We start from the raw sequence: 11,014 nt of genomic DNA, 5'->3' as shown, positions 1-11,014 counted from the left end.
CAAAAAGATACATGCACCCCAATGTTCATTGCAGCACTATTTACAATAGCGACGACATGGAAACAACCTAAATGTCTAATGACAGATGAATGGATAAAGAAGATGTGGTACATATATACAGTGGAATATTAACCATAAAAAAGAACAAAATAATTCTATTTGCAGCAACATGGATGGACATAGAGATTGTCATATGGAGTGAAGTAAGTCAGATACAGAAAGACAAATATCATATGATATCACTTATATGTGGAACCTAAAAAAAGGGTACAAGTGAACTTATTTACAAAACAGAAGTAGAGTCACAGATGTTGAAAACAAACTTATGGTTACCAGTGGATAAGTGCAGTGAGGAATAAATTGGGAGATTGGGATTGACATATACACACTACTATGCATAAAATAGATAACTAATAAGAACATACCGTATAGCACAGGGAACGCTACTCAATATTTTGTAACAGCCTATATGGGAAAAAAATCTAAAAAAAGAGTGGATATATGTATATATATAACTGATTCTCTTTGCTGTACACCTGAAACTAAGACAACGTTGTAAATCAAATATACTCCAGGAAATATTTAAAAAGAAAAGAACTTTGGTAACAGCGAAACACTCAATATTTGAACTTCTTCAAAAACATGACATATCACATAGGTCATTAACTATAATTTTGCCTGATGAATAGCTGAAAATTTGATTACGATGCTTGAATTTTATCAAAAGAAAACTTATATTTGCAATATGATTTGCCTTTCATTTCTTTGAATCTCACAAAGAAGAGGAAATTTTGGGAAGAGTAACAGTAATGCTTCAACAAGATTTATCCACTCTATTAATCTCAACTATTACTCTTTATTTGCAGTGCTTTTCTACCTTAGCTAAACATTTGAAATAACCTAAGGAACTTAAAAACACTGTGATCTGTGTCTCACCCCCAGAGCTTCCAATTCATTATTCTAGTAAACAACATAGGAGTTGACATTTGTAAACCTCTGCCATTGATTCTGACATGCAGCCAAGGCAGAGAACTATTGTTACAACACCTGTTTCTAACCAATATATACAAAAAGGTTAAGAAAACTGAAATATTGATTATTTCAATATGTCTTTGCAAATACCATACTTGTTGAACAAAAGTTTACTTTAATGTACTTGTAAATACTCATATAGAGAAATGTTACAGCATATCATAAATTCATACAGTAAATTATCGTACAGAAATCACAAATGAAAGGGTGTGAGCACAACTACAATAAATGTAAAGTACATGTTAAAATATTAAAATATTGCCTTGGGTCATAGGAATTTAAATAACTTTGAGGGAGGGTTTTACTACAAAAATATGTCCTACTCTTTTTATATCAACAAGAAAACATCATTTGTATTGTAAAATTAATTAATCTGAATTAAATAAAAAGATGTGTGTTGTTAAATAGAATTTGAAGATTCACACTATGGACACAGAATATCAGAAAAAAATATTGGAGTGAGCATCATTATGATTAAATAAACCTAAGGGAGTTTACCTATCATAGTAAACAGTTTTTAACTTGGCAAAGGATATTCCCTGATTAGCCTGCCACTTCCAAAATCCCGTAACCTAAGGAACCAATCTATTACCCAATTTTTATGCCTTTCTTTTTTTCTTTTCTAAAACAATATAAAGGCTTCTACAGGAAAACAGCAGTGCTTGAAGTTGTCTTTAAAATTTTTTCATAGTATAAGACATAGATGAATATTTAAATAAATAAATGAATTATTGGGCATTTTATATGTAATTTTCCACTTAATTAGTTCCTAATTTAATAGAACAAAATCTCTATAGCTTAAAAGGTTACAGTATGATTAGCTAGAACCTAATTAACCAAAACCTTCTATTTTGAATTTTATTTTTAGCTCTGGTTGACATATATAAACAAGAGACAAATGACAAGAAAATAAGCCTCATTATAAATTGATATTAAAAAATATAATTCAAGGGTTACCTCATATTCAGCCTATAATCTGTACCTGTATCCTCAATTCTAGTTTAGGACAGTGGTCTCTGAATGAAAGTCCTTCTATCATTAAGACCATGAATGTCCCTTCATGACTAACTTTTAAACTGTAAGTTATATAACAAATTAGTTATATAACAACAACTGTGTAGACATAAGCATTATAAAAAATAATTTAAATTAAAATATAGTAGAACATGTGTGTACCACATATAGCATTGCTAAGGAGACTCTGTTTTCCAGAGTTTATATGTGTATTCTAGGTTGTGATGTACAATGTGTATCTTACAGTATTTTTCAGCTAAACAATTTCACAAGCCATGATCAAGAAGAAATTCCCCAGTAATTCTTGTAGTCAGGCAGAATGTGCCATCACTAAAGAATTCTGCTACACTCAGTTTTGCCTTTGATTTTTATCTCATGACAAGCTATTAGGGAGAGACAGAAACAGACAAAGAAGAAGGATGAGGAGATGGAGGGAGAAGAAGAGGAAAGGGAGGAAATAGAGAGGAAGGGAGAGGGTGAGGGGAGGAAGAGAGGGAAGGAAAAGGGGAGAAGGGATCAGGAGAGGAAGGAGGAGAAAAAAGGAAAAGGTGGAATAGACAGCACTGAGAAATATGAACATGGAGAAGTCAGTCTGAATCACAAATTCCTAAACTGTTAACCCCATGTGTAGATACATTCTTTGTTCCTCTTTCATTTTTATCTCTCACATTTTATCTGTAAAAGTATTGAAAACAAACAAACAAAAAAAACACCTTGAGGGAGATCCTTCACGATGTTATCAGGATTATAAAATACAATGTAAGTAGTTTTCACCTCAGTAAAATCATTCACTTAATTAAAAACGAAGTGAAAAAAAACATAAATTGCTGAGTTGATCATGAACGCCTGTCACTTATTTGTATCTCCCCAAGAAAGGAAAAAGTAACATATTCCTGGTTTCCAATTAAGGTATCAGTGACATTAGAGAGGTTACACAGCAAAAGAAATTTAAAAATAGAAACTAAATAGAGCTGGGAGACCAGAAAGGGAAGCTCTCAGGCCCTGCAATGATAGCAGAGCCCAACAAGAGGTATACGCCTCTTCTTTCCTAGTGAGTACTCAGTCAATGAAAAACCATGGAGTTTTTGTTTACTACAGCCCTCCCAATGTCCTTTTCCCCACTATAAAATAATTTTTCTTCCCTGCTCCTGCAGGGACTTGTCCAAGGCTTGCCGTGGTTGCAGACCCCAAATTTGCAATTCTCCAGTGATCTGCAATAAACTCATCTTTGCTGAAGAAATATCTGGCAGCCTATTTGTTTTAGGTCAACAATAGCTCCCTCTGTTTCTAGACTGAATATGTGGAAGAAGATGCATTTATTCACTGGAAGTACCCAATAGGTGACATAATTTCCTGGATTATTCTCCAGTTATTCACATAACAGAGATGTCTGCAATATAGAATTCCCACTACAATTTAACTATCAAATTAAGAAGAATATGATTTTTATATATCTTTTCTGTGTACGTGCATGTGTGTATTTAAGTTTGTTGAAGAAAGAGAAACAAGTACATACTTTGTTACTTGAGAATCCTCCATTGAAAGATTGAACCCAGGTTAAACCATCCTCCTGGTTGTGTCACACAATTCTAGGTAGATCAGGCTATAAGAAAGCAAGTCGTGTGTCTGCTTTTGCTAATCCTACATGGACAAACTCACTTCATGTGAGCTGCAAGACCCATGTCTTGCAAGACCCCATGTCCCTATCTTTTGAAGAAAAAGATTTTTGCTTTATTCTCCCAGGCCTCTCCTGAGTCTCAGAAGACTGGCTTGAGAGTTAATGATTAGGAAATGTAAAAATGCAGAAACAAAGGATACCTTTCGGGCCGCAAAACTGGTAACAATTTAGACTCTAAATCAGCCACATATCAGAGTCACTGAACTCCCCATTCTCTGAATGATATAGATAAGAAGGACTGACAACATTCCTAAGTTGTTTTTACAGAAACCAGAACCCCACCAGATGAAAACGGCTAACCAGAAACATGAACACCCCAGACCAGCTGGGACCAAAAGGTTGATGATGTTGACTTACAAAACATCACCCTGTTACCTCATCACCAACCAATCAGAAAAATATCCACGAGCTGATCAGGTACCCTGCAATCCACGATCTTAATATTGCCTTTAAAAACCCTTCCCTGAAGCCATCAAGGAGTTCAGGTCTTTTGAGCACTAGCTGCCTGTTCTCCTTTCTTTATGCCCTGCAACAAATATTGCACTTCCCTTCACTGCAACCCAGTGTCAGTAGATTGGCTTTGCTGCATGTCTGGCCAGTGGATCCAAATCCAGGTTAGGTAACACTGTTATCAGGTACTGTGGCTATGTGCACATCTGTGGAAATTGAGTGAAAATGCAGATATCCCCTTTGATTACTTATATATGCAAATTATTACAAGTTTATTCTTAATCAACTTAATAAATGTTTCAATAAGTACCTGTGACTTACTGGTTTTGTCAAGGTACACAATCTATTTCCCTGGGGGTTCTGCTACAAAGATAATTCCAATCAACTAATTTTTTGAGATGAGCACACCTAGTTGTGAAGAGTTAAACCACTTCCTCAATGTCAAATAATCCAAGAAAGGATTAGGAACAGAATCAAGTTTTCTTACTTGTCTCTAATTTTTTAAACTTAAAAAATAATCTAACAAAGAACAGGTAGAGTACTACACCTAGGACAGTGTGCTCTCACATCTCTAAATTAACCACATTTAAAGCCATAATTTTTCCCACCTTAAAGAATGCTTTCACTTCTGGTTCTACAATTTCATTTACTTGAAATGCCCATAATATTTAAGACATACTATAGGTTAAAAAGAGAAATAGTAATCTCAAGTGGCTGTCTCACTTTATTTATCCACGCTCAGGGGCATAACTTTCAAACAATTTATAGTTCCTATATTATAATGTCTATAGACAATAACATTTCTTAATACTTATCACCATGACAAAATGTCTTAATATACTAGAGGAAAAAAAGCATCAAAATTCTTCAAAGCCCTGTTTCAATATCATATAAATCACTGACATAGCTATTGGCCTGTTTCAATACTGGTTTCTATTGTCAATTGCATTTAAGAAAAATAATGAATTGTTAAAAATAATCACCAAATATTAACTTGTTATCATGGTCAGGACTACAAGGAATACATGGACACATAATAAGTGTTCTCTCTCCTCAAGCTACATAGATTCTAATAATTTTCTTTAAAAACATGATCAGGGGGCTTCCCTGGTGGCACAGTGATTGAGAGTCCGCCTGCCGATGCAGGGGACATGGGTTCGTGCCCCAGTCCGGGAAGATCCCACATGCCATGGAGCGGCTAGGCCTGTGAGCCATGGCTGCTGACCCTGTGTGTCCAGAGCCTGTGCTCTGCAACAGGAGAGGCCACAAGAGTGAGAGGCCCGTGAACCGCAAAAAAAAAAAAAAAGATCAAATAACAATAGTGTTACATAGAAAGTGGTGAAGAAGACTTGCATTTCCACTAGTATTGTGGGCTATATACCTAAATTAATTATTTTTGCTGATTCCAGAAGGAAGAGTGTATCAAAGAAAATATTTGAAGATATAATTCTGAGACTATCTAGAACTGAGAAGACACAAGTGATAGAACTTATGAAAGATTTAAGAAACCCGAAGATTCACAAAATTTATAAGCAGGATAAAGGAAATGAAATTTGCATCGTGGTAATAATGACAAAAACGAAAGATGAGATATAGATTTTATAAGATGCCAGAACTAAAAGTTTACATTGAAAGGGGTAACAGCTTCACAGATGACTTCTGTCACAATGGATGCCAGAAGACAGAAATATGACAAAGTCAATGTGCTGAGAGAGAATAACTGTCAGCCTAAATCACTATAACCAGTGAAGGCATCTTTCAAAATGAAAGTGATATAAAGACATTTTCTAACAAAAATTGACATGCATGCCACCTACAGATACTCTCTAAAGAAAAATTTAAATGTTGTGTTGAAGGAGGATTTGAGTACCAAGAAAGAAAAAGATAACGTACAATGTGTTGTGGTATATATATATATATATATATATATATATATATGTAATACTAAATGTATGTTGATTGCATAAAACAATAATAGTCATTAAATAAAAAATTAACATGCATACATATTTGTATGTAATATTTTATGTATAAGAATGAAATTAAAGTGTTCTAAAATATTAGCATTGTGGGGGAAAACTTAAAATATATTGATTAAATTTAGACTGACATATCAAGTGTGCAATATATAATGTTTAGAAAACGCAATATAGGGTAGAAACAGAAAGTGTAACTTCCAAACTAGTAGAGGAATAAAAACAGAAAGAACAAATAATAAGTTCAAATGGAAGCTAAAGTCTAAGAGAAAAGAAAAAAACATAAAATAGATAGAATGTAAAGTGAAAAACAGGTCCATATATAGCATTAATTTTTGTTACCAAAATCCATTAGATTCCTCAGGGGTAAAAATTGTCATCATGCTTTAGATATACGATCCAACCTCTTCTGTTTACAAGAGACACAGCTATATCATAAATTATCAAAATAGTTGATTGTAAAAGATGAAAAGGAATTACTACACAAATTCAAACCAAAGGAGCTGGTATAGCTATATTAATAACAGAAAAACAGAGAAGTTAAGGCACAAATAATTAGTAGCCAAAAATTTTAGTCACTCCAATGATAAAAATCCAATAACCATGACTACATAAGTGTTCTGAAAGACCATTCACATGATAATTTACCCTCAAGACAGAGAAAGCAGAAGACAGAGTACTAGATATTTTATTTGACACTTTTCTGGTAATTAATAGAAAAAATTGGCTAACGTTAAATAAGAGTCATAGAAGATTTAACAAATTTTAAAACTTAACCTGATATCTATATAGAGAAGACTGAGCTCAGAAATGAGAATTTAATCTTTCCAAGCACAAGAACGTTTATAAAATTGATTGTGTACAAGGACTTCAAGCATATATGACCCCTATATGCATTCTGATTGCAATGCACTAAGCTAGAAATGAAAGGATTTAACATAAAAATCCCCATGTTTTTGAAAATTAATATCTTCCACTTAAATGACCTTTGGGTAGAAATATATATATATATATATATATTATAGTGGAAATTAGAAAACATTTATAACACATCCAAACCTTTGGGATAGAACTAAAGTGATGCTAAGAAGGATATGCCAACCCTTAAATGCATATATCTTAAAAGAAAAAAATGATGAAAATTAATGAGGCAATTTGGCCTAAAATAATTTTTTAAAACTCAAAGAGAAATAAAATGAGTCCAATTTAATTAAATAAAACATCAACATAAAATGAAGAGGAGTAGATCAATAAAATTAAAGTTGGACTTTTGAAAGACTAATGCATTGACAAATCTCTGGCAAGACTGAGGACAGAAAGAGGGAAGGGAAGAGAAGGTATGTTCCCACACTCATAAACACACCAAAATGAGAAAGAATTACTAATTACATAAACTAAAGAAGACAAAGAATAGTAAGAAAAATTTAGGGACAACTCAGGTGAAAAAAGTTGAACTTGGTGCAAGGAAAAAATAGAAAATCTTAATTGTTTCATAATAAAGACTGAGTAAAGAGGCAAATTTTTCTAAAAAAAATTCAAACCTAGGTAGCTTTATGTAGCAAGTGTTAACAAAAATTTAATACTACACATTCTATTCTAAAGCACAGATTGAGGAAATCTCCACACTTCACTTGAAGAAGATAGCATAGACCTAATATTACACTGGGAAAAGAAGGAGCCAAGAAAAAATAATTATATTTTAGTATAAATAATTATACTATACACAGTGGAAATAATTATATTTTAGGTCAAATAAGATTGTAATAGTAGAAAACACTTGTTAGAAAAAATATATAAATGTAGGAAAATGAAAATTCATCATATGCCAACTTTGTGTGTGTGTATGAATTACTTATTTAAGTCTTTGGTTCATGTCTTCTGAACACCTGGGTGAAGACAACTAGAAAAATGTGTTTTTCTCACCCATAAGCATCCCCTCTGCCCTGGCCATGGTCTTCATGGGGGCAAAGGGAAACACTGTGGCCCAGATGTCCCAGGCACTTTCTCTAAGCAAAAGCAGCAGCGGAGGTGGAGACGTCCACCAGGGTTTCCAGAACCTTCTCACCGAAGTTAACAGGACCAGCACACAGTACTTGCTCCGAACCATCAACAGGCTCTTTGGAGAGAAGACTTATGGTTTCCTCCCATCTTTCAAAGATTCTTGCTGCAAATTCTACCAAGCAGAGATGGAAGAGCTGGACTTTATCAGTGCTGCGGAGGAATCCAGGAAACACATAAACACCTGGGTAGCCCAAAGGACAGAAGGAAAAATTACAGACCTGCTGTCTCCAAATTCAGTGGACCCTATGACCTGTCTGGTTCTCATGAACGCCATCCACTTCAAAGGAAACTGGAAGAATCAGTTTAACAAACAACACACCAAGGAAAGGCTGTTCAAAGTCAGCAAGAATGTGGAGAAGGCTGTGCAAATGATCTTCAAGAAATCCACCTTTAAAATGACCTACATCGGAGAGATATTCACGAAGATTCTGGTGCTTCCCTATATCGGCAGGGAGCTCAATATGATCATCATGCTTCCCAATGAAAACACCGATTTGAAAACAGTGGAAAAGGACCTTGCTTATGAGAAATTCATCGAGTGGGCGAGGCCGGACCTGATGGAGGAGGAGGTGGAGGTGTCCCTGCCCAGGTTTAAGCTGGGGAAGAGCTACGGCATGGAGGGTGTCCTCCGCACCCTGGGTGTGACCGACGCCTTTGAGGACACCAGGGTGGATTTCTCTGCGATGTCGGCCCAGAGGGACCTGCGCCTGTCCCAGGTCACACACAAGACCTTTGTGGAGGTCGACGAGGAGGGCACAAAGGCAGCCGCGGCCACCGCCACAGTCCTGATGCTGCGCTGCGCCAGAATCCCCCCCAGGTTCCGAGCCAAACACCCTTTCCTCCTCTTTTTTTTTTTTTTTTTTTTTTTTTTGTGGTACGCGGGCCTCTCACTGTTGTGGCCTCTTCTATCGCAGAGCGCAGGCTCTGGACGCGCAGGCTCAGCGGCCATGGCTCACGGGCCCAGCCGCTCCGCGGCATGTGGAATCTTCCCGGACTGGGGCACGAACCCGTGTCCCCTGCCTTGGCAGGCCGACTCTCAACCACCGCACCACCAGGGAAGCCCAACCTTTTCTTCATCTTTATCCAGCACAGCAAGACCAGCGGGCTTCTCTTCTGCGGCCGGCTCAGCTCCCCACGAGGAGGCGGCAGCTGCAGGCAGCCCCACTGGGTCCTACTGGCCCGCTTTCCCCAGTACTCCGTGACGTGCCTGTGACCCAAATTGGCCTTGGCGACAGTCCAGAAATAAAGGGCCTGATCAAGGAAAAAAAAAAAAGAAAATTCACTATTCTCGTGAAATAGTGGTTATCTATTTCAGATATATTTTGCAGATATCTTCTCCACTCTTGGATTTTCATAGCCTTAATGGTGTTCTTAATTAAAGAGAAGTTCTTAATTTTGATGTAGTAATTTGATGTAGATGATAAAGTAATTTGGTTTTCTCTAATGTGTAATTCTATAGCTTCTTTTATGATTGTCCTACTTAAGAAACCATCTCCTAGTCTAAGTTTATTAAGATAATTCTCTAAAAGCTTCATAATTTTTATTTTATATTCAGAATAATTTTTACCTATTATATTTAGATCTACTACACATCTGGAATTTTTATGCTGTATGAAGTGAGGTATGGATGCTCAAGATCAATATGAAGTGAGGTATGGATGCTCAATATCAAGATCATATGTTTCTATATGGACAAGCACCCATTCCTGAAAAGTGTACCCTTACCTTGCAGCAAAATTTCATATTTATTAAAATTAGGTGAATGCTTATGTGTCAGTCTGTTTTCTCTATTATTTTCACTCTTTTGTATTAATACATCATTTCTTAAGCCAAAATACACAGATAATGTGTGATCATATTCAACATTCTCTTGGTTATTTTGTTCCATTTCATTACCATATAAATACTGAAGCAGTTTTCTTTTTTCCAGCTTTATTGAGGTTTAATTGACAAAAATTATATGTAAGTTGTACAACTTGATGTTTTGATATATGTATACCTTGTGAAATAATCACCACAATCAAGCAAATTATATCCATCACTTCACAGTTACCATTTTGTTTTTTCAAAAATTTTAATTGAGATATAATTAACATATAACTTACCAGTTTCAGATGTACAACATAATGATTTGATATTTGTAAAAGTTGCAAAATGATTACTACAATATCTAACATCTGTCACCTCACATGGCTACATATTTTTACTCATGATGAAAACTTTTAAGATCTACTTTCTTAGCAACTTTCAAATATGCAATATTTGAATAATAATACTTGCAATAATATAGTATTATTAATGATAGCCACCTCTCTATGCATTGCACCCCCATGACTTACAACTGGAAGTTTATACCTTTTTTAAAATTTTATTTTATTGAAGTATAGTTGAATTGCAATGTCATGTTAGTTTCAGGTGTATAGCACAGTGATTCAATTTTTCAGATTCTTTTCCTTTATAAGTTATTATAAAATATTGACTATAGTGCCCCGTGATATACAGTAGATCCTTGTTGGCTGTCTATTTTATATATAGTAGTGTGTGTGAGGAATTTTATACCTTTTGACCCCCTTTACCCATTTCATCCAACCATTCACTCCCCACCTCTGGCAATCACCAATATGTTCCCTGTATCAATCATTCTAGATTATTTATAGTACCTAATACAATGAAAATGCTATGTAAATAGTTTTAAATACAATGAAAATGCTATGTAAATAGTTGCTGGCATTCAACAAATTCAAGTTTTGCTCTTTGGAACTTCTGGGATTTTTTTGAATAGTATCAATCCACGCTTGGTTGA

General features: G+C 35.2%; 1 pseudogene; it reads left to right on the top strand.

The window, feature by feature from the left end:
- The first annotated feature begins 7,196 nt into the window (after window positions 1–7,196).
- LOC111165433 (serpin B6 pseudogene) lies at window positions 7,197–9,424 on the top strand (annotated as a pseudogene).
- The last annotated feature ends 1,590 nt before the right edge of the window (window positions 9,425–11,014 follow it).

This window comes from Delphinapterus leucas, chromosome 13, assembly GCF_059928025.1.
Source record: "Delphinapterus leucas isolate spDelLeu-1000000601 "Yukka" chromosome 13, BTC_Dleu_Yukka2, whole genome shotgun sequence".
Classification (NCBI taxonomy): Eukaryota; Metazoa; Chordata; class Mammalia; order Artiodactyla; family Monodontidae; genus Delphinapterus; species Delphinapterus leucas.
Note: the sequence above shows the minus strand (reverse complement) of the source record. Positions and strands in the feature narration are given on the sequence as shown.